The sequence below is a fragment of the Sphaerodactylus townsendi genome, linkage group LG03 (genome assembly GCF_021028975.2).
Source record: "Sphaerodactylus townsendi isolate TG3544 linkage group LG03, MPM_Stown_v2.3, whole genome shotgun sequence".
In the NCBI taxonomy this organism is placed as follows: Eukaryota; Metazoa; Chordata; class Lepidosauria; order Squamata; family Sphaerodactylidae; genus Sphaerodactylus; species Sphaerodactylus townsendi.
Window position 1 is genome coordinate 39695911 of NC_059427.1, and position 22240 is coordinate 39718150.

The window sequence follows — 22240 nt, forward strand, 5'->3', positions numbered from 1 at the left end:
GACAGAGAGGTTATTCAAAGGTCCCTGGCTGCATTGTATGTGTACAACCCCACCCCCTCCTCCTGGCCAGACAGTATGCACCCGAGAATGTTCAAAAACTTTCTGGAGAGCTTGCAGAGCCATTGTCCATCATCTTTAAGATGTGCTACAAGAGTAGAAGAGTGAGAATGTTATCCCAATATTCAAGAAAATGAGGAAGAATGGTGCAGGAAAGTACAGTTAGTCTGACCTCTGTCCCAGGAAAGTTATTGGAGCATATTTTAAAGGAGTCAGTTTGGGAGCATCTGAAGGAGAATTTGGTGATGTGGTGAAGTCAGCATGGATTTGTTCCTAACAAGTCATGCAATACTAACTGTGTTTCCTTCTTTGATCGAGTGATGAGCTTACTGGATCGAAGGAATGCAGTTGATGTTGTTTACCTGGATTTCAGTAAAGCTTTGGACAGGGTTCCCATGATGTTCTGATGATGTTCTGTGGACTGGACTCTAGCAGTCAGGTGGATATGGAACTATTTCAAGAACCGCACTCAAAGAGTAGTTGTTAATGGCATTTCATCTGAATGGAGGGAAGTGTCAAGTGGGTTCTTGGCCCTTTACTTTTCAGTATTTTGATCAATGATGTGGATGAGTAGCTGGAGGGACTACTCATTAAATTTGCAGATAACACCAAATTAAACACAGCCAGCTTCCTGGTGCACCAGGAAAAAGACATTTTACCTGGCTCAGGTATGGACTTTTGGCAATTTGAAGGTCCGATTACCTGCCCACAACAGGGAGGAACGTCATGTGAAAAATTGGGGGTGATCTGTCCAGCCGTTTCGGCGTTAGGGCATGACTAACAAAGTCACTGTTAGCTTTTTATACATATAGATTGTGACCACTAATGCTGTGTGTAGCAGCTGTATTCAAGTCTCTTTACTGAATAACCTTATTCTAACAACAAAAACATTAATAAAGGTTATTGTTCTGCCCCTTTCACCTCAAATCTCATTTGGAAATAGCTGCATTTCAAAGCCATTGGAGTTCAAATTGTGAGGAGGAGGTTGGGATAGAGATCACACTGATCAAACAACAACACATCATATTATCTCTTTTTAAAACAGTATTTAAGACCCAGAGCCTCACAGTGGCTTCAGTTATGTGAATGAGGTTTTCATGTGCAAGACTGTATAACACCTAAACTGAAGGCAAATCAATCTGAGGCATTTTACAGGATGAGAAAACGAATTTGGTAAAGAACTGTGTTCTACATAGTCCTTCATTAGTATTGACTTTGAAATTTCACGGCAAATGTCAAATTTTCTGCTCTAGTGAAACATCCAAGTAATTATGAAGGAAGAGAAAGAAAAAGAAAACTATCAATAAGAGTGGTGAAGTTTCTCAAAGTGGAATACATTTTTTATATTACAGGAAGGACTTAAAACTGGATATAATCCTTGAGACAAACTGAACATCAGCCTTTCCTTTTTAAAGTTCTTCTGTGGTCCCAGGATTCAGTGTGATAGGAATGCTCTCATCAATGAAAACAATTGAAATACATAAGAGCATCTATGAAGTGAGATGCTAATAGCAACAGTGACATGCATGGAAGAACAAAATAGACTGCAATTCCCTTCTGTGGTGCCCTGTGTTAAAGGTTGAACACAGGTGTTGTGTGCAAGTCACAGAAGTGAAAGGAGAATCACAACACACAAAGAACACAGCAAGTCAGGTACTGTTTCCTTTCTTCCCACATTATTTTGGGGTGATGTTCAATGGAGAAGTGTTTTCATAAATCCAGGGAGAATCAAAGAGAATTCATTTGCAGAGGACACTCAGGCTTCCCCAAACTTGGAGTAAGTGAATGGGAGCCAGTGAGATGGATAATAACCATGGTGTGCTAGTGTAGATGTTTAGCAAACCCACTTGAAATCATGATTTCTGTGTTTTCAAACAAAATGCCTAATCAAATCATAGTAGCAAGCCTAAGTGACAGGACATGGTGAGCTGTGAATCATTCACCAAACAAAACTCTACTGTGGGTGCGAGGGAGCCTTGCCACATCTATAGCATCTGCTGGTGGGCTGAAAGAAAAAAGTGTAGCGACTCAAACATTAACTATGGCAATGATTGAATGTGGGTGAAATTTGTAAGATTATGTTAATAGCATGTCATAGCCCAGAGCGTACCTGCTCTCATTTTGCCTTGTTCCACTGTATTTGTATACCTTTTGAAAAATTTCAGTGCAGTCTATCTGCACTTTTTTATGTTGACACAGAGGCAATTAGTATGATTTAACCCAACATGTGTCCAGATTGGCTTCCACCATTTTATCTGATTTATAAAGTAAAAGCAATGAAAGTAAAAATAAAATGAAAGTAAAATAAAAACTATATGAAAGGATTTTGGAAGGTTATTGAAACACGAGCAATGCTTTTCATCACCTGGTACCATATGCCTCCTGAATAAGAGCTTTTTCTACTATCTGTAAAGGATTCAATGGTGTTGATGTTCAGGACAGCCGCCTGGCCTTGACTGAATTCCATAACCCGGGCGATGGGCCAGCATCTGCGGCGGAGACTCTGGCGGAGACCTTATCTCTGCGAGAGAGATGAGAACTCCGTTCCCATGGGAATCGGGGAGGGATGGGATGGACAGAGTTATAACCTGTGCTTCTGGCCGAGGAGACTCTATTCCTGCCCGTCGTATGCGTGAGCTTCTAGGATGTCTGAATAACCGTTCTTTTAAACCAACCAGCCTTTTATTTCTGCTTCTATGGAATTCCTTACATTGTGGCAGGAATCCTAGTTCATCTATCTTCCCAGTGCAGCGGACCTCTGGTGTCTCGGCATGGAGAGGTTGAATATTCCTGAATCTGTGGAAGGTGCGGTAGCCCCCCAAAGAGGGCTCCGAGCTTTCCTTCTGGATTTGGAGGAACCCCGGAGAACGGGTCTCGCTGGTAACTCTTTCCGTCCTCATTATCAACACGAGTCTTCCCTTACTCCGTTGGGGCCGAGGGACGAGGAAGGCGATCATGTGGACTTGCATGAGTCGTTTGGAAGCTGTTATCTATGGATCGAGCCTGTGGATCGGATATCTGCCCGTTTCGTGTGGATTACAAACCTCAGATGCAACCTGTCACGGAGGAGGCCGGGCCTGACCACCTTTCATGCGGCAACACAGGAGTCCATTGAGGCGATTCCTGGACTCGTATTTTGGTGATCTCCAAGAATCCACCGTGGCATAGCACTGGGCCCGATCCTAAGACCACCGGTGAAACGGGACTATATCGAGGATTGGGAGGGGTATCCGTACCAACTTCGATCGGACCCCCCAGATCCCGGATCAGCAACTGCACCTGAAGCCCGATGGAGCCGCGGTGGACCGCGAAGGTGCTGCATTCTGATGAAAGAGGAATCCAAAGAAAGCCTGCCCCTTCCCATCCGGATCTATTCCCCTCCCGTCCAAAGAGAGCTGGGATGAGGAAGTGGGCCGACTGCGAGATGCCCAGGAAGCATGGGCCCGTGAGAACGCCAGCTATGGGAAGAGGAACGGAGCAGCTGCAGCAAGAGCGTGAAAACCTGCAAAAGACCGGGAACAGCAGCGCAAAGAAATCCAACTTCGGGTGGACGTTGCAAAAGACGCTGCAGCGGCAATATATGCAGAATCTATCAGTCCATGATAAGGTCCTGGAACACTCCAAACTGGACTTAGAGCGTCAGCAGCAGCGTTAAGGCCATGGAAATACGCAAAGTGAACTAACTGCAGCTGTTCAGCGAGACGAACTGGCCAAACTGGAACGGGGAGAAAGCAGCTTTGCATCTCGCACCAGGATGCCTTGACTGTAAGGAGAGAAGACTTAGCCTTGGAAAAGGCTGAAGAAGCAGCAGGACAAGATGCCCCAAGTTGGAGTCGCTGTCACTGGTACAGCCAGCGCCAGAGGGGCGGCGCTGCTGGGTCCTGCTACTCGCGCATCTGCCACCTTCCAAAGACCTGCTCCACCAGAACACCAGCGGCGGCGTTGGTGCCCCCACCTCCACCGATTCCGGCCCTCCCTGCTGCCTCAGCCTGCGCAACCGCCCGTGGCGTGGGAGCACGTGGAAGGAAAAGATATTACAGACCTCCAATACCTGCCCACGTTTGATGGGACCGCTTCCAAACTCCCCTACTTCATCCTACAACTCGATGCCCACATGGAGGACTATGACAATTTGTACCGGTCTGAGCAGCAGCGAAAATACGGGACATCGGTTCCGTCTTGGATGGGCGGCAGCCCGACTGGTTTGTGACTCTTTTTTTGATCTGCAAGGGAGGATACTCCTTACGGTGCCTGCGTTCCTCCAAGCCTTAAGGGCTCGCTTCCAAGATCGGTGCTGAAAATGAAGCCATCCCGCATCCATCAAATCTATTCCAGCAAGGCAACCCGCTCCTTTGTCCGGGTGCCGTTAATTTCGTCGCGGCGGCTGCTCGACTCCCTCCTGAGTGGCCTGGCGCGCCAAATGTGAATACTTCTCAGATACCGTCGGCGGCAAACTTCGTGAAAACGGTGTTCCTTCAGCCGGTTCACCGCACTATTGCTGATTGGATGAATTAGGATCTCCAGTGGCGTCCGTTTGGATTCACGGCTCGTGCGGGGCATACGCTAAAACCATACCGCTCTGACCACCGCTCCGACTTCGCAAGCCAAACTGTAGCCTCTACGCGAAACCACCTCCGGCGCCCGTCGCCGTCTGGGATTGTCTTTACTGCGGAGGACGAGATTCATCTAACTGCCAACTGCCGAAAAAACAGAAGCCAGCAAGCTCGGCCTTATCACGCCAAAACCTGCGCGTCGGGCGCCCCAGACTCGTCTAAAGGCTGATTGCGAAGCGACGAAGCAGCTATTTTGCCTCTCTTCAGCCCCATGGATATGGGATTCGACTCCAGATCACGGTGAGTGAAGGCAGCTCCCATTACGATTCAAGCTGTTCTGGCCAACCCCGCATTAAGCATGCGTCATTATTATAGCCTCAGCCCTTGTAGATTCTGGGTGCTCCCATTGTTTAATGAAACTGGTGGGCGGAGAACTGGACTAGACCGAGTCCCCTGGCTAAGCCATACCGTTCTTAAATGGGCGGCAGCACGCTCGCCAGGGGCGAAGGACCCGACCCAGTTCAAACGCCCGGCGGTCATCGCTTCGCTGACCATTGGGAGAAAAAAATTAGTTTTATTCTGGGCGGTGTCAGAGCACTCCATAGTCAAGGCGTGGTTGTTGCATGAACCAAAATTCATTTGGAAGAAAGGATCTTAGAATTCACTGACCCTCCTGCGGAGAACACATGAATTGGGGAAAAACTCACCTCTAATGACATGCCCCTGGCCGTCAGCGGTGCCAGCTCTAATTGCTTCCGAATCTACCGGCATTCCACCGGCTTACCAAGATTTAGCCAGAGTATTTCAGGAGCAAGAATAGATCAATTGCCACCCATAGAGACACTGACTGCAAAATCATTATTACCCGGCCGGGGGCTCCAACTGCCCAAGGCGGGAATCTACATGAGTCCCAATGAGAGAACCGTTGCGCTTCTTGAACCAGAACTTGCTTTCCATTGAGTTCACTCTGACGAGAGCTACCAAACACACACATGCTGCTCCTGTATTATTTCTTAAAAAAAAGGACGGGTCTTTAAGGCTCTGCCGCGGATTACCCGAGGACTCAATGCGGTTTCCCTGTCAATAAATACCCTTTGCCATTAATCAAGGACCTTTTAGATGCCATTGGGCAAGGGGCGGCATTTTAAGGTTGGACTTAAGAGAAACTACACAGGGTCAGGATTTGCGGAAGGCTATGAACATTTGACTGCATTTAACACGAAATTTGGACAGTATGAATGCCAATAATGCCATTCGGGTTAAGTGGGCCCCGAACTTTATGGCCCTTATCAACGAAGTTCATGATTTATTATACAAGGGAGTAGTGGTGTACTTTAGATGATGTTTTAATTTATTCACAAACCATGGAGGGAGCATGAAGCGTTGGTTTAGGAGTATTAAAACGCTTGCTCAACAACTCCCTCTTTGCCAAACTTTCTAAATGTTGTTTCCCGCAAACCTCTACTCGACTATTTGGGTTTGCGGATCTCTTCGAGGGCTAAAATGGATCACTGCTAAGATTGAAGCAGTCCTCCAATGGCCTGCCCTACCAATCGGAAGGAACTCCAATCTTTCTAGGGTTTTGCTAATTTCTATCATTGACTTTATACCCCAATTAAATACGTGACTCTCCCACTCACAGACCTCTGCACTAAGGGTAAAGACCCACAGGCTGCCAAGCCGGAGCCCCTTCCTGGTCTAAAGAATGTCGGGCAGCCTTTCAACATTTAAAATCAGCTTTTACTACCGAACCTATCCTGCAAAACACCCTGACCCAGATCTTCCTTTTGTGGTTCCACGTGGATACTTTCGGACAAAGCTTGGTGCAGCCATATTTGCAGAGAAATAAAGATGATAGGCTGGTTCAGGTGATGCTTATTTATCAAAGAAATTCTCGGTGCTGAGCTCAACTGGACTGTAGGGATAAAGAGACTGCGGCCATCAAAGTAGCACTTTCCACTTAGCCACTGGCTGGAGGGCTAAACACCCCTTTCAAGTTTGAATTAGGATCACAAGAACTTGGCGCCCTTTCCACCCCTCAAGATGTCATAAAACAACTCCGTTGGGCCGATTTCTTTTCGTTTCTCTTTCAATCCGTCCATTTTTTTCCCTCGGAAAAACCAATAAACTGGCTGCTGATGCGCTCTCGCTGCCGAGAAGTGGAGCTGCCTTACGGGATATCCCGGCACTGTTCCTCTCCTCCCAATTGGGGCTGGCTGTCACTCGATCTCAGACGTCCACTCCTCCTTCTCCACCCATTCCCAGCCTGGTCTCTCCTTTCCTCGAGAACTTCGAGGAGGCGGGCTGCATAAGCCACCAGCGGAGGAAGGTGATAGTCGCCTGGAGGGAATGGTGTTTGGCCGGCGGGGATTGTTGATGCGTGCCTCCCCCCCCTCCATCGCATTAAGCAGGTTCTCGGTAGGCCTGTCATGATGCTCCGGCTTCGGGCTGGACATCTTTAGCTTCCTTAAGACTCTGCATTTGGCCCACCGTCGAATTTTGAGTGGCGCCGCGCCAAGGATGCTTTCAAAGACATTGAGACATATATCAGCAGGTTGCTCTGTTGTTTGTCGCGGAAGCCAAAAATCCGTTCGGGGAAAACCCCATGGTCTTAAGTTGGAAGCTCTTCCACTGGTGGCCTCCGGCCCTGGGAAGTCCATCTCCGTGACTGATTTTATTACGGATTTTTTTTTTTTTTTTTTGAAAGTCAAGGCAACACGGTCTTGTGGGTGGTGGTGGACTCATTTTTCTAAACAAGCCCATTTTTTCATCCCATGTGCTTCCATCCCCTCCGCTTCCTAAGATTGCTGCCTGTTCATTCAGCATATTTATAAGTCTACACTACTGGCCCTCAAGTTAAGGTGGTCTCCGACCTTGAGCCCCAATTCATTTCAAAGTTCTGGAAAGCACCTGGGCTTTTGTTGGGGGCACGCCCGGCAATTGCCGCCTCTACCGATCGCTCTCAAAAGTGACGGTGAGTCGGAGAGAGAGCGAACAAAGAACCCTGGAGCAGTATTTTACGCTTGTTACAACCAACCATCACCAAGACAACTGGTGCGGAGTTAATTCCGGGTTGCAGAATACGCCTATAATAATGCGGTTCATAGCTTGAGTACAAAAAAAAACCCCTTCAAATTAATGGTGTGTCTGGTCGATCAGCTACCCTCCGCTAGTTTGCAGCTACCTAAGCGGAAGCGTTGAATCCCTCCTAGAGTTCCAACAGTGGATTTCATCTCTCTGGTCGAGGGGTGAAACGGTTCAGACCGCCCACAGCAGGCTAAAGACTTCCCAAAACTTCAAGCGGATAAGCACCGCCTGGCTTTCAGTTCCCCGCTTCGTGTAGGCTTCTGGGTATGACTTGGTCTACCAAAACTTATCTCAGAAGGACGCATATACAGGTTTTCAAAACTGGGCAAAAGATTAAGTGGGACCTTTTAAGATTACTTCAAAGGTGATTAATGATGTCACTGCCCAATTGGACTTGCCTAATTCTCCTAAGTAATATCCATCCCTGTCTTTCATTTCCTAGTTTTGCTGGCAAGTAGGCTCCCAAGCTTCCGATGTTTGGCAATTCCGCGATCTCAGCCGGAGAGACCCCGCCAACTTAACTATAATTGATGGCCACAAGCATTAACGTAAATTGACGCCATCCTGGACTCTCGCTTTAATCGCATAACGCTTTGCAATATTTAGTCTCTTGGGTGGGATATTCCTCTGGAATATAATTAATGGGTCTATTCGAGAAAATATTGACGCCTCTAGCCCCCTCATTTCTGCTTTCAATCACCGCGACCTTTCAAGCACAAACCTGGGGGAGAAGTTTTTTTTCTTAAGGGAGGCAAGAGTGTAAGAGGATTCAATGGTGTTGATGTTCAGGACAGCCGCCTGGCCTTGGACTGGAATTCCATAACTCCGGCTGCATGGGCCAGGAATCTCATGCGGCGGGAGACTCTCATGGCGGAGACCTTATCTCTGTGAGAGAGATGAGAACTCCGTTCCCATGGGAATCCGGGAGGGGGGATGGGATGGACAGAGTTATAACCTGTGCTTCTGGCGGGAGACTCTATTCCTGCCACGTCGTGTACGTGAGCTTTCTAGGATGTCTGAATAAACGGTCTTTTACACCAAAAAGCCTTTTATTTCTGCTTCTATGGAATTCCTTACACTATCACTACTTCATTTACTATCCAAATGCAAAACTCTATTTTAATATCCTTATCATTCCATAGTTTCAAGGTATCCGTCTTCTAGATTTTCCCCTAATAGTTTTCTGGTAAGAACAGTAATAGTAATCTTTGAGGATTGCAAAATATCACATATAAGGTCACATGATTAAGCTTATATGATGTCCAATTTCCAGAGAAGATTAAAAAAAATTCTAAGTGCTCATCAGTCACAGATCCTACTTTTTTGGTAAATCGCAGCTACATTTCCCAACTTCTAGCAGCTCTTGGGCTGGCTGCATTGATGGTGGTGGTGGTGGTGGTGGTGGTGGCTATCCTGGGTCTTGCTGCTGCTGGTCAGCAGGTACGTCCAATGCCTGCCTGCCCTCTTGCTCCCATCTTCTCAGGAGCCACAAGCCAAAACAGAGGGCGCACAGCTGGTGACAGCAACAGCATCAGAGGTGGGCAGGCAGCACTGGGAGAAGGAGACGTGAAGGAGAGAGGAGGGCAAATTGGCAAGTGGATGGTGGTGGCAGAGGCCAGTAGGTGGTGCTGGAAGGGAGCCAGCATGAGAGAGCTGCTGCCCCCATGGATCTTACCTTGGGGTGCCTCTGAGCCTGGGGAAGAGGCGGATGGAAAAAGCCTCATCAGAGTGCAGGCAGCTGGCAGCAGTTGAAACAGAGGTGGCTGGCAAGCTGAGTGGCACAGCAACAGCAGGGGCAACAGACTGAGCTGGTGGGAGATGGAGGCTGGCGAGAACACAGGAGGAGGTGGTGGCGGCAAGTAGTACATTGCCCCAGCTTCTCACTCGGAGGAAGGGTGGAGGTGGTGGCTAAATGTGCCTCCACATGAGACAAGCAAATTGCACCCAGAGCTTGGGTGCCCTCACCACTACACCTAAGATACTACATGAAATCTGCTGATTCTGTTTAGGTGCTTTGTTAGGCAAAGTACTAGCTTTCAAATTTTTTACCTGGCTTTGGGTACTGTGGACAGGTTAGGGATTTCATTTGATGCATTATTCACCCTGATGTTCAATGGTTTCTGCTACTATGATTTGATTAGGCATTCTGTACTTGAACTACTGGAAGAGGTCTTCGATTTGCTGTTGAAGGTTATTACTTGGAAATGTCAGCATATATACAATGAGGCCCTTGGAGCAGCTCAAGACTCCATGCTATTCTGATCAAATGCAGGTTGGAAGTGAAGGCATTTTCATCTATCTTAATATCATGGGATTTAGACTAAAAGGAGATTTTCACTTCGTCAGGAGGGAAGGCCTATTGTATTTGAGGCTGAGGGATTCAATAGATTCCAGTTGGCCCTTGGAAGTTTTCCAGAAAGTATGGCAAGCCCTCCTATTGAAATCATAGCCAGTCCATGAGATCTGAAATAGAGGATGGCTTATGCAGGTTACATGATTGTTCACAGGTATTCACAGGAGGGAAGATTTAAGAATATAGAACGTTCTAAAAGGGTTTGTTCTTGTGATCTGGTTACAGTTGAAACACTTGACCATTCTCTGTTTGTATGCCCCTAAATATGCATAAGATAATGCATGAAATATAAGGAATTCCTATTTTCTCTTGCAATGTTCTCTAGTGGCAAAGCGCTGTATGCAAGATACCCAACCTCCTGGAAACAGCTCTGATGTGTGCTCTTCTGCTTGAGACTGTTGCAAATTTTATATGCTGGAAAAAGCTAATTTTAACTCAGTGTTTCTTTTTAATCTTGCTCTTTGACTCTTGGAAATTTTGTCCTGTTTTGTATGCCAATAAAGGCTTGTTGTTGTTGTTATTCACAGGATCTCCCCTTTCATAGGATATTTTCAACTTTTGTTTACTGAGGAGTTGAGGGAGATTGAACAGATACAGGGAGATCTAAACAGTAGGTGCAGGCATACTTAAACTGAATCCAACTGAACACAACCCATTATTGTGCCTACTCAGTGGCAGTAATGTCAGCAATGTGTTGTTACTTCTTTACTCCCAATAAATATGAAGGAAGCCACTCAGCTGAGTAGCTCCAAACAGTGAGGAGCTTGGGTGTCTGGAGTGGGACAAGATGCCCAGCAGAGGACACTCTTTTCCTGGAAAGATCCCATTTTGTAGTTTGCAACCAATTTTGTAATGCTGGGAAGATAATTTCAGGTCCACTGGATCGTTTCAGGCTACTCAGCTTAAGTAAATATTCAGCTCGCTCACAAGCTCAGAATAAAATAAGGGCTCTTGATAATTGAAAAACTCCTTCTTTACATCGGCTCAAAACTTGAAGATTATTTGAGTTATTGTAAGCTAAGCCTCTACAGCCATTAACTTGGTGCATGACTGAATGAGAGAAGTATGTTGTGTTACTGAAAAAAAAATGTAATAGAACAGAATTATCACCTGTAAAACACAATGTACTTAGTCCTGTTTAATCCTTACCCCACAAAATGAATCCCAAACTACTGATTCATGGCCTGCCTTTAGTTCCTTGCTATAGACCATAATATGAATGGAAGCCACATAGGGATTTGAAATAATTGCTTTTCTCTTTAAAATATGGCAAATTTTAAAGTGCAAATCTGAAAACGTCTAGAAGATAATGTCAGATAAAAATAGTAGCTTCTTACATATACTGGTAATGACATATATCAATTACCTCCTGATGAAACGACAGAACTAGGAATACTTGCAGATACTGATACTTATAGTTGGGTGAATTCCCTAAGATAGAATCAGAAAGGCCCTAGCCAGGGGTAGGGAACCTGCGGCTCTCCAGATGTTCAGGAACTACAATTCCCATCAGCCTCTGTCAGCATGGCCAATTGGCCATGCTGGTAGGGGTTGATGGGAATTGTAGTTCCTGAACATCTGGAGAGCCGCAGGTTCCCTACCCCTGCCCTAGGCCATACAAAATTGCTTGTGAAGTGGCTAACTCTCCAAAGAGATTGATAGGCTGGCAGAGCAACTCAGAGAATAACTTCTACCATGCTGTGTTCCCACTACCATTAAATATTTGGTTTTTCCCTCGTTTCTTGGGATAATAGGGTTGTGATAAGATGACAAGTTATGCTTGAATCCCCAGCTCGTATTAGATATGATGCAGCACAATTTCTGGATGTAGTTGTTTGTGTCAGAATAATTCAAAGGGAGAAACCTAATAGTGATCATGCGCTGGTACATTCCCAATGGAGCCAGGCCTAGTGTTGGGACTTAACCAGTGGGTTCAACTACACTTGCGATGCTGGAATTCAGCACAAAGTGGGCCACTGCAACAGGCAGCCTCGTAGACTGGGGCATGAGTGCTCAATTTGCAGCATGCCTGACCTATAGATCATGCCCCAAAGGGAGGTTTAAGAGGTAAGCCTTAAAGGATCAAGAAGATGGGAAAAGGGCAGAAATGTTCTATCCAGGTGGTCAGAGCTGTGTCACATTTTAGCCAGCTATCCCAGGGATTTAGAAGCAAGTTTTCTTCATTATAGTTCTAGTTCAGGGGACCCCAGCATGGTGCCCATGGGTGCCATTGAGCTTGCTGACACCTTTCCTTGTGCCCACCAAGTGTTTTTAGGAGATGGGTGGGGCTAGGTAGACTTTTGCCCAGCAAGGCTTCCGATTAACTATTGGAGATCTGATTGGCTGGGCAGGGTTGTTTTTTTTAACTTGCTTTGGAAAGATTGCTGCCACCACAGCACAGAGATTTGCACTATGTTACTGAAGTTAAGCCGTGGCGATTTCGTGGCTGGCTCTGTCTCATGAGCCAGTGATTTTGTGGCTGACATTTTGTTGCTGCACCCACTGTGCTGTGTCAGAATTCCAAATGTGCCTGCAGGGTCAAAAAGGTGGGGGGCCCATTCTAGAGGAAGCTTTAGGATTCAGTTCTAGGTCCTTATAATGGGCCATAGTTTGAACATAATAGTGGGTCTGGAAGTAATGCTGCAAAAGATCGACAATGGAGTGAATGTGTGCTTAAAAAGCCTGGACTTGACTGTTCACAGATTCACCATCAGGGTGACATTGTCCAGAGAGCAGGACGGCACAATCCAAAAAGGCCTGACATTTCTTCATCCCAGGTGTTATCTACACTGCAGTCAAATGTCTGCTTAAATTGTTTTGCCCATTGCAGATCCCTCTTGTTATAAAGTTATGGCCCTTTATTCCCCACATTATCATACCACATGTGATGCCTGCTCTTTTTTTTCCACACCTGCCTGCAGATTTTGCATTTTTGAAAACTGGATGCGGGTCTCCTTAAGTAGCAAAAAAGTATCAGATTTTGTCAGAGCAGGAGTTCTTTTTCTTTAGTGTGAGCTCTTTGAATTATAATTATGCTTCTAGACAATGTTCTTTTTTCTTATTGTAGGCTGTTTTTAATGTCTGGAATATTGAGAGAAAAATTATTCCAGATGCAAATTAAAGAAGAAATCTTTGTCACCCACAGCTACAGCCAATCAGAACGTCAGAAAAATGGGAATGTTTGTGCATGTGCAGGAATCTATGTAAACTACATAAACTAAACTATGTAACGTAAACAACATAAACTAAACTACATAACATAAACTACATTGATGTGGGAAATGAAAATAATCTGGGGGCTCATGCATAATTCACTGGAGTTCTTCCTCCCGGCCTGAACATGCTGATGGGGCAGCTGTGCAAAGGGAGAAACTGAGATACAAACAACCCGGTATGTTCGATCCTGGTTTTCCCTTGGGATATTATGTCTCTGGGGGAAATGCCTGGGTTTGATTCCCCTCTCCTCCACATGAGCTGCAGACTCTAATTTGGTGAACCATGTTTGTTTCATTGCTCCTAAACACGAAGGCTACTGGGTGACCTTGGGCTAGTCACATTTACCTCAGAACTCTCTCAGCAAGAGGCATATCAGGTGGAAATGGGGCTTGGCGACAACACCTGCTCTGGGCGCCCCACCGACCCTGACCTTGTGCCCATTCCAACCCTCGCCCCCCCATGCTCCGGGGCAGGGTTCAGGGGCAGGGGTGGCTTGGATGGGCACCACAGTGGCAGGCCATCCATCCAAGCTGCCCCCCCTGAGCCACCCCTGGTCTCCCTGCAGGCTGCCTTCTACCCTCTCCAAATCTTACAGGAAGGTGGGGACAGGGCACCACAACAGGCAGCCCAGGGGATGACCTGCTGCCATGGTGCCAGTCTGAGCCATCCCTGCCTCTGAGCCCCACTCAGATGGAGGGAGAATGTTTCAGCTCATGCAGTTCCTTCCCTTCCTGTCAGGTTGCTCCTTTTACCCTCCCCACCGCCCCATCTCTCTTGGTGATCAGTCTAGGGGAAAGTAGCAATCCAACCCTCCTCCTTGTCAGCTTTCAGATGGTGCAGCTTAAATAGCTCCCTACCTCCACTGCAGTCCTTGGCCCCATTTCCAAACCAGCAATACAGGGTAATTTTAAAAGTAGGGTTGCCAGTTCCCTAGTTGGGACAGGGATACCCTCCCTACAGCTTCCCTTTCCTGCCACCTCTTGGATCAGAGATGGGAGAAAACATAAACATGGCTATTAGGCTGACACTCTGACTTCAATCCTCCTTGGAATTACCAGATACTCTACAGCAAAACCTAGAATCCAGTCCTGTTTAGGAATTGCTGAAAACTCTATGGTTCTTGTCCAGAAATCACTGAAAACACCATGGCTTTACCATAGACTTGGAACTACTGGGTTTTAATCCCTTGCGCTGCCAGGGAAGCTTTGTGGATAACCTTGGGCTTGCCACAAATGATCATCTAAACCTACTCTTCCAATGTGGTTTTTGGGAGGATTAAGAGGAGGGGGATAATATAAAAAATGGGTCAAGAAAAATACTGGACTATAGAACAAACGAATAAATGCATGTTTCTTCCTTCCCTCTCAATAACTTCCCTGATATTACAAGTATCATTCTAGGTGCCATAACATATTTTTCAAAACATGTTAAAATGAGGTTTTGGAACCAAGATATGTCCAGAACAATATGCATTTTAATCAGTTGGCCATCTTACAGTGGCTTAGATTTATGTGCCTGGGGAACTGTTGGCTAACAACTATTTGCAAAGAATAAAAAGTTAAAAAAAATCACATTCACGTGTCTAATGATTGATGAGTAGCTTAAAACAGGACTAGAGAGGAGACAACTACTTGTATCTTCCTGCCAAACTGATTGTGTCCATAGTCCTGAGAGATAGCATGGTGTAGTGGCTAAGAGCAGGTGGACCGGGATTGATTCCCCATTCCTCCACATAAGCAGCAGACTCTTATCAGGTGAACTGCATTTGTTTCCCCGCTCCTACACATGAAGCCTGCTGGGGTGATCTTGAGCCAGTCACGGTTCTTCAGAACTCTCTCAGCCCCACTTATCTCACAAGGTATCTGTTCTGAAGAGATGAAGGGAAAGGAGTTTGTAAACTGCCTTGAGACTTCTTATAGGAGAGAAAGGTGGGGTATAAATTCATACTCTTCTTATTTCAAAGAACTGGAAGGGGGGGTTGACAACACCACCCATAAAAATGAATTCGGAGTACAAAGGAAACATTATGTCGGAACAATTACTGTCATGTATATCATAAATAAATTGAAAGAACAAGTTGGGGTGGGGGGTAGAGAAGCAAATACCTAATATAAATCAGAACATTTTAAGTGTTAGGAGATAACTTTACTTTTACTGTGCTTTCCCCATGAACTGCTTAAGCCCCAAGGATAGGTTTCTGTTTATGACAACCACATTCATTATAACTTATTACTAAAGGAGGTTTTTCTGTTTGTCTAAAAATTATTTCCCAACAGAGTAAATATATTGTTCTGTATAAAGTGATTTACTTAGTATTAACAATTTAGTATGTATTTTTATACCAAGTGCATTAGGTGTGTAACAGATTGGGCCTTTGAGAGAACAGGGGAAATGGAAAGAATTTCCAAGACTTCTCTTGCAAAAAATATCTTGATTCTTGCCTGGAAAGAACTTAATCGAGTCATAGCATTGAAAGAGGCCAGAAGGGTCATCAATTCCAACCTCCTACCATGCAAGACCCTACAATCAAAGCACTCTTGACAGATGGCCATCCAGCCTTTGTATAAAAACTTCCAAAGAAGGAGACTCCATCACACTTTGATGTGATGTGTATTCCACTTTTAAACAGCCCTTACCATCAGGAAGTTCTTTCTAATGTTCAGATGGAATCTAATTTCCTGTACTTTGAATCCATTACTCCTTGTCCTCGTCTCTGGAGCAGCAGAAAGCAAGCTTGCTCCATCTTCAACATGACATCCCTTCAAATATTTAAGCATGGCTATCATATTACCCCTTAACTTCATTTATCTCTTCTCTAAATGGGTAGTTAGGAATTAAGATCAGTGGTGTCCTCTATCTTTCCCTTCTGCACTTCATTGTAAGGTAGGAAGTTCAAAACAATCTTTCACACATCTGATTTAAGATGCCACCAATGTTAGGTGAATTAGCAAGCCATAGCTGGTTAAAAATTAGAAATGAGAGAATGTTATTTTTTTATTACTTGATAAATCATCACTTTTAGTTACTTGATTTTTGCTGTTGGATTTATGGATGTATTCATATTGTGCTGCATGTACTCTTAATACACAGTATTTATACACAGAAGAAAAAGAGTTGGTTTTTCTACCTTGCTTTTCTCTACCTTTCAAAATTTTAAAAGTGCCTTACAAACCCCTTCCCTTAATCTCTCCACAACAGACACCTTGTGAGGGAGGTGAGACTGAGAGAATTTGAAGAAATCTGTGACTAGCCCAAGGTCACCCAGCAAGTTTCTTGTGGAAAAATGGAGGAACAAATCCAATTCACCAGATGAGACTTCACTGCTCTTGTGGAGGAGTGAGGAACCAAACCTGGTTCTCCAGATGAGAATTCATCACTCATTTGGAGGAGACTATACACACGATTTTATGCAAAATGGAAAGGCAATGTAGAATGCTGCGTTATGGCTATCAAATAACACATGTACCTTTTTCTTGATCAATGTGGTGCAAAAATGCAGTGAAAATAAAGAATCACAGGTCCAACTCACAAAACACAGAAATTGAAACAGAAAGTAGAGATCAAAGCAACAGAAATAAACAATTAAAAATCATGCCTTGACGTGACATCAAGGCTGCCGCCTCCCCATTTGGTTATGACTCGATACTTAATAAACTTTTCTTTACAAAGTATCCTATTTTACCTTTAAGTGATTGTAACAAAGGGACCCAAATAGCCAGAAGTGTATGTGAACCTCCAGATCATGGGGTGGGGGGGTAACTTCCAGATCCTAACACAAGGGCTATAAGACTGAACACACAGGTGTAAGCTTGGAGTTAATGTTTTGAATGCAGTCGTGGAAAGACAGAGAGAAAAAAACAGCAACTTTAAATTAAACTATATTTGAACTTTATTGAACACGGATAAGCTGAATGAAAAGGCAAGAAACAGGAAGCAAATGTGAGGGGAATATACTAAAATCAGTAAATCACACAAAAGGGTAATAAAGAATCTGCAAGCAGGTTGGATGGATATTGTCCAGTTAAGCTAAATATTTTCCCCCACAACTCATCAAAAACAAAACTGAACACAGTCTGAATTGTAATGAGTGCTGATATCAGAGAGGGAGGGAGAGAGCAAGAGAGGGAAAGAAAGGGAAGAAGGAGGTGGAGGAGATGGAAACATTGTAGTCAAGAGTGAGGAATGGGGCTGAGGTTCCTCCAACTGGCACTTGGAGGGAGATGGGATGGAGGGTGAAGGAGACTATATTCGGGGAGAAAGAATGGAAAGATGGTGCAGACGGGTAAAGAAAGAGTTTGATGGAAAAGAAAGACAATTTCAGAAATTGCCTGAATCTGTAATATGAATGTGGTCCTGGAGTGCTGGCATAATCCAGGCACAATAAAACCTTATTATGTCAGAATAGTGGAGTAACAACCTGGGAACTGGACCTAAAATTCTATTTCAGGAGAGCTACTTAAATTATGAAGTTTTGCTCCCTTTGAAAACTGAATTTTTAAAAGCTACTGGCACCAAAATTTCAGAGTCTCATGCAGAGAGTGTCCTGATGATACCACCTGAGTTTGGTAAAGTTTGGTTCAGGGGGGGCAAAGTTATGGACCCTCAAAGGGGTAGCCCCCACCTTCTGTTAGCTCCCATTGGAAACAATGGGGGATGGGGCACCCACTTTGGGGGTCCATAACTTTGGACCCTCTAAACCAAATTTCACCAAACTTAGTTGAAATCGTCAGGAGAGTCTCCAGATAATACCTTGAAACCCATCCAGGTCAGGGTCATACACAATTCAGATACAATGTATATAATTCTCAATGTGGCCCCATCTGTGGATACTTAAATTCAAAGACTGGATACATCAACAGACAAGACAGATCTTTCTACAGCCCTGAGAAGGGACCCATTTTTGCAGAGCAATCATCATCATCATGGGGTGGGGGTGGGGGTAACACTTCCAAACCATAGCAGGATCTTCTGTCTCTTTAAGAAACTGATTACCTCAGTGGCCATAGCTACGCAACCCCAACAGTATTGCTAGCCTTCAATCCTTGGTTTCTTTTAGGAAAAATCAGGTGACTCAGGCCCATGCCAAGGTTGTTTTAGCTTTTGAGGGAAGACTTACTAGGGTTAAGGCCAGCAGCAACCACTAGGCAACTTGCAACCATGTGACTTGCTTGATTCACCTAGGCCCAGGTAAGTGCTACTGTTCAACAGTAGGCACTCTATGAAAGCCTGTGTAGTGAAGTGGTTACAGTTTCAGACATGTATCTGGAAGACCCAGGTTCAAATTCTCATTACTCTGTGGAAACTTGGTAGGCAACTTTGGGCCAGTAATACATTTTCATCCTATCTTACTCCACATAGTTGTGAGGTAAAGTGAACGGGAGGAGATGATTTAAGCTGGGTCCCAATTTCAGATAAAGGTGGGATATAAATAAAGCAAATATGAATATAGTTGAAGAAGAATATAGCTGAATATAGCTATGAAAATAGCTGAAGAAGGGAGATCAAAGCTAAGTTGTTGGGAAGAAGTAAGCATGAAAAGGTGAGAATAAAGAGGATGCTGGGAGAAGAAAAAGAGGAAATACTGTGCTGGAGTGGACATGGGGAAAATCAGGTCGCTTGTGCAAGTCTTTGCAGGTTCCCTACCCTGCACCTTGGCCTGGCTTTGCGGCCAGAACCACAAGACAGTGCTAGCAGTGAGAACTGCACAAATTGGTATGACCCAGCACCTGAATCCACACAGTGTTTTCCCAGGGAGAAGTTGCCAAGGGGAGCAGTGAAGAGAAAGCTGAAGACAAATGGCTGATAAATGTAGGTTGGCAGGAAGGAGATCAAGGAGCAAGAAAAGGGGACAGGCTATAGGGGTTTTTAGGGAAAGAAAAGGTTAAATAGTAAGCAAAGGGAAAATGAGATTCCCCTCACAAGTCTTTGTAGCTCCCTACTTGTAATTCATAGTTATGATGAACAATTGGCATTCAATAATGAGTACATTTTATGGGAAACATTTGATACAAAAAAAATCACAAGAATATAAACGTGGGGTCACAAAGAAGAGTAGGAATTTTCCGGTCAAAAAAGCAGTGATTAGAGATATGATTTTTTTTTCTTTTAAAGGAGCAACACTGGGTTGCTCAGTCTTCTCAGTCTTGAAATCAGTTGGCAACACACTGTGTATACTTCATAGTGAGATAATTCTATCTACCGATGTTCAGGACCAATGTGAGATGTAATGATAGGTGACCCAATTTTGTTTTCTTCAAGTGGAAGGAAACAATTAGCAACATTAAACAACTTGATATAAATAAAAACTCTCCCTCCTTGCTATGTGATTATGCAATGATTTGTAAAGCAGAAAAAAAGGTTTAACAACATCGATAAATCTTTCCAGAGACAGTAAGGCTGTCTCTGCCTTTCCTTTCTACTATAAGAAGCATTTGCAATTCACCCTGTTATGGGTATCAGTAAAGTTCAAACTGCACAGAGACTGCCTCAGGGATGAAAAGTTTGAAAAGAAAAATACCAGCAGAATACAATTGGTATTCATGTGGAAACTCACATTAGCTGCCTGCAAATCAGGTGCTCAGGAGAGAATAGAGAGATCATATACAGCGGTGTGCCATATCCCTGGCTGGGACTTTTGCTAGTTACTGTAATGTCAAGCAGTTGAAAAATAGGCAAAAAAGAGGCAGGAATCAAAACTTAAACACAAAAGGGATGTAGCCGTTAGTAGCAGCAAGTGAGGCTCAAACATCAAATTAAAGCCCACACCTTCTGTATCCTATATTGAAACCTATCTTGTACCATTTGTTTTGACTTCCTTATTCACCCAATGCATAACTTTTGATGGCTCCACAACCTCATATCATTTGTTTTCTTTTTGTAGACTACCCAAGTTTAGGACTAATCACAAATGTTCAAAATTGTAGTCTTAACCAACTCCTGCCCCCCCCTTTTGCCACCACACACACTTATTTTAAAACTTGTATTGGACAGGGTGGTAAACAAACATCTAAGTGGATGAAAATTGGTTTCAAAAACCTTTAATATCAGGAATGTTGAGCTTTCATTCTTATATGCTACCCCAAACTTCCCCTCCAAAAATCCATTCTAGAAACTACTGATATTCATTAACCACAGCAGCATTTTTTAAAAAACCACCTGGCCAATCATGCCTTACTTGACAAAAGCCCTATCTGGCCCAATCCACTTCCTACAAATGCTTGGCAGGCACCAGAAAAGGTGTTGGTAGACACCATGGCTCCCATGGATGCCACACTGAACTAGTTTATTTAAATGGCTGATCTGTCATAATTTATTAAAACATGCTAACAGATTTTAAGGGGCAGGCTGTGCTACTCATCACCTACAGGAGCAAAGAGGTAACTGGGTCCAGGCTTTGGCAATGCTGCTCAGCACCGGGAGCACTCCATCACAATTCACTCATTACCAAATACTTGATGGGCTGTTCAAGAGATGACCCTACATAATTTCTGATGCCTCAGTACTTTGCCGATCCTCCCTACCTATAATGAGCAGTTCACCCCATCCCTGCCAACCAAGGTAGTTAGCTTAGCTGAACACCACCTGGCCCCTAGACTACAACATCTCATAAGCACTGACAAAAGTCAGTGTGGCAGATGTTGCAACACTCAGGCAAGAGGTTGGCACTATCATCCCTACACAGATGAGGCTTTATTGCCTTTTCCAATACCAGCTGGCCTGATAGCCCATCTCCAATTTGCTGGCATAATTCCTTAATCGTCTTTAAATCCCTAAGCACTCTTTTAATCAAGACTATGGCTCTTTTAGATGGCTCTTTTGTGATAAAGAAATTTATTTGTAATATTTCTATGTTGTCTCTTCAGAGTCCAGCTCAAAGTATAAAAACACAAGCCCACCACTTTGTAACCAACTGCAGAGGGTGACCTCTGGGGCTGAAGAGGTGCTGTCTGCAGCTCTGGAGTACTGAGGCCCTTTCTGCAGGGGTCAATAAACCTGGGATAACCACAATAAAAACCCCAGTGTGTGTGGGAAATTCGCATGGTTCTTGCCCCTAACGCAAGTCTGCCCTGTGTTATTTTCCCCAAAACAAGGTATTCAAGAATCACACTATCCACGATTCTTTTTAAAAATCCCGGGTTGCAGATGCTTCTGAGTAAATGGCTGGCAAGGAGGTGTTTTTTTTCCACCGTGCATTTGTTTTTTAACATTTCGCAGTGCCCATCTGCATAGCCACACAGGAACAAAGGGTCATGACGTCAGACAGCATGGCTGTGGGTGTTCACTCGTGCATGCCTGGCAGCTAAGTTCAGTTGTTCTACTTTCTCAGATTCTACATAGGTGGAAATGGATCCCAGGAAGTAGATGAGCCAGAATCAAAATGTACCTCAGCTTCTGTGTGTCTACAAGAGTCATGCTGCCATTTTAGTTCCTCCCCTTTTCTCCTTTCCTCTCACAGATGACTCAGCTGAGTAATCAGATTTTCTTTTAGCAGCCAGATGAAAGAAATGAAAAGACAATCTCACACCAGTAGCCCCAGACCAACATTTTGCAATCAAAGAGCCACTAGACCAGGGACAGCCAGTGTGGTGTAGTCATTAAGAGTGCTGGACTATAGACAGGAAGACTCAGGTTCAAATCCCCACTTGTACCATATAAGCTTGCTGGGTGACAATGACACTTTCTGAACAAATCCACTAAATCATTTCTAAAATGTTTTCAATCCTCCCCCTTTTACAATGATGTATGTCTACACTCACCCCCTCGAAATGGTTCCTGGCCACAATTATATAATCCCACCCCTTTTTTTTTAGTTCTGTGTTGAATTGATGCTTCAATGCTTTACAGAAAATGGTGCCAAGGAGGAAATTCAGAGAAATTGAGTCAATAGACCGCACAGCAACTGAAGACATTTTCAAAACATTTCAGCCAGAGAATTGTTTTAAAAGGGGATTCATTTAAAGCATTTAAAGGCTGG

At 44.5% G+C, this 22240-nt stretch overlaps 1 long non-coding RNA gene across 2 annotated transcripts in view; it reads left to right on the plus strand.

Moving 5' to 3' along the window:
• LOC125430297 overlaps window positions 1-21233 on the plus strand; it is a 54722-nt gene extending 33489 nt beyond the window's left edge. The window contains exons 2-3 of one of the 2 annotated variants that reach the window (XR_007244123.1): window positions 1410-1710; window positions 21129-21233. This is a non-coding gene — a long non-coding RNA (uncharacterized LOC125430297). Of the gene's footprint in view, window positions 1-1409; window positions 1711-13117; window positions 13196-21128 lie in introns of those variants that run through there. The other variant, XR_007244124.1, reaches the window with a different exon arrangement.
• Window positions 21234-22240: the final 1007 nt, after the last annotated feature.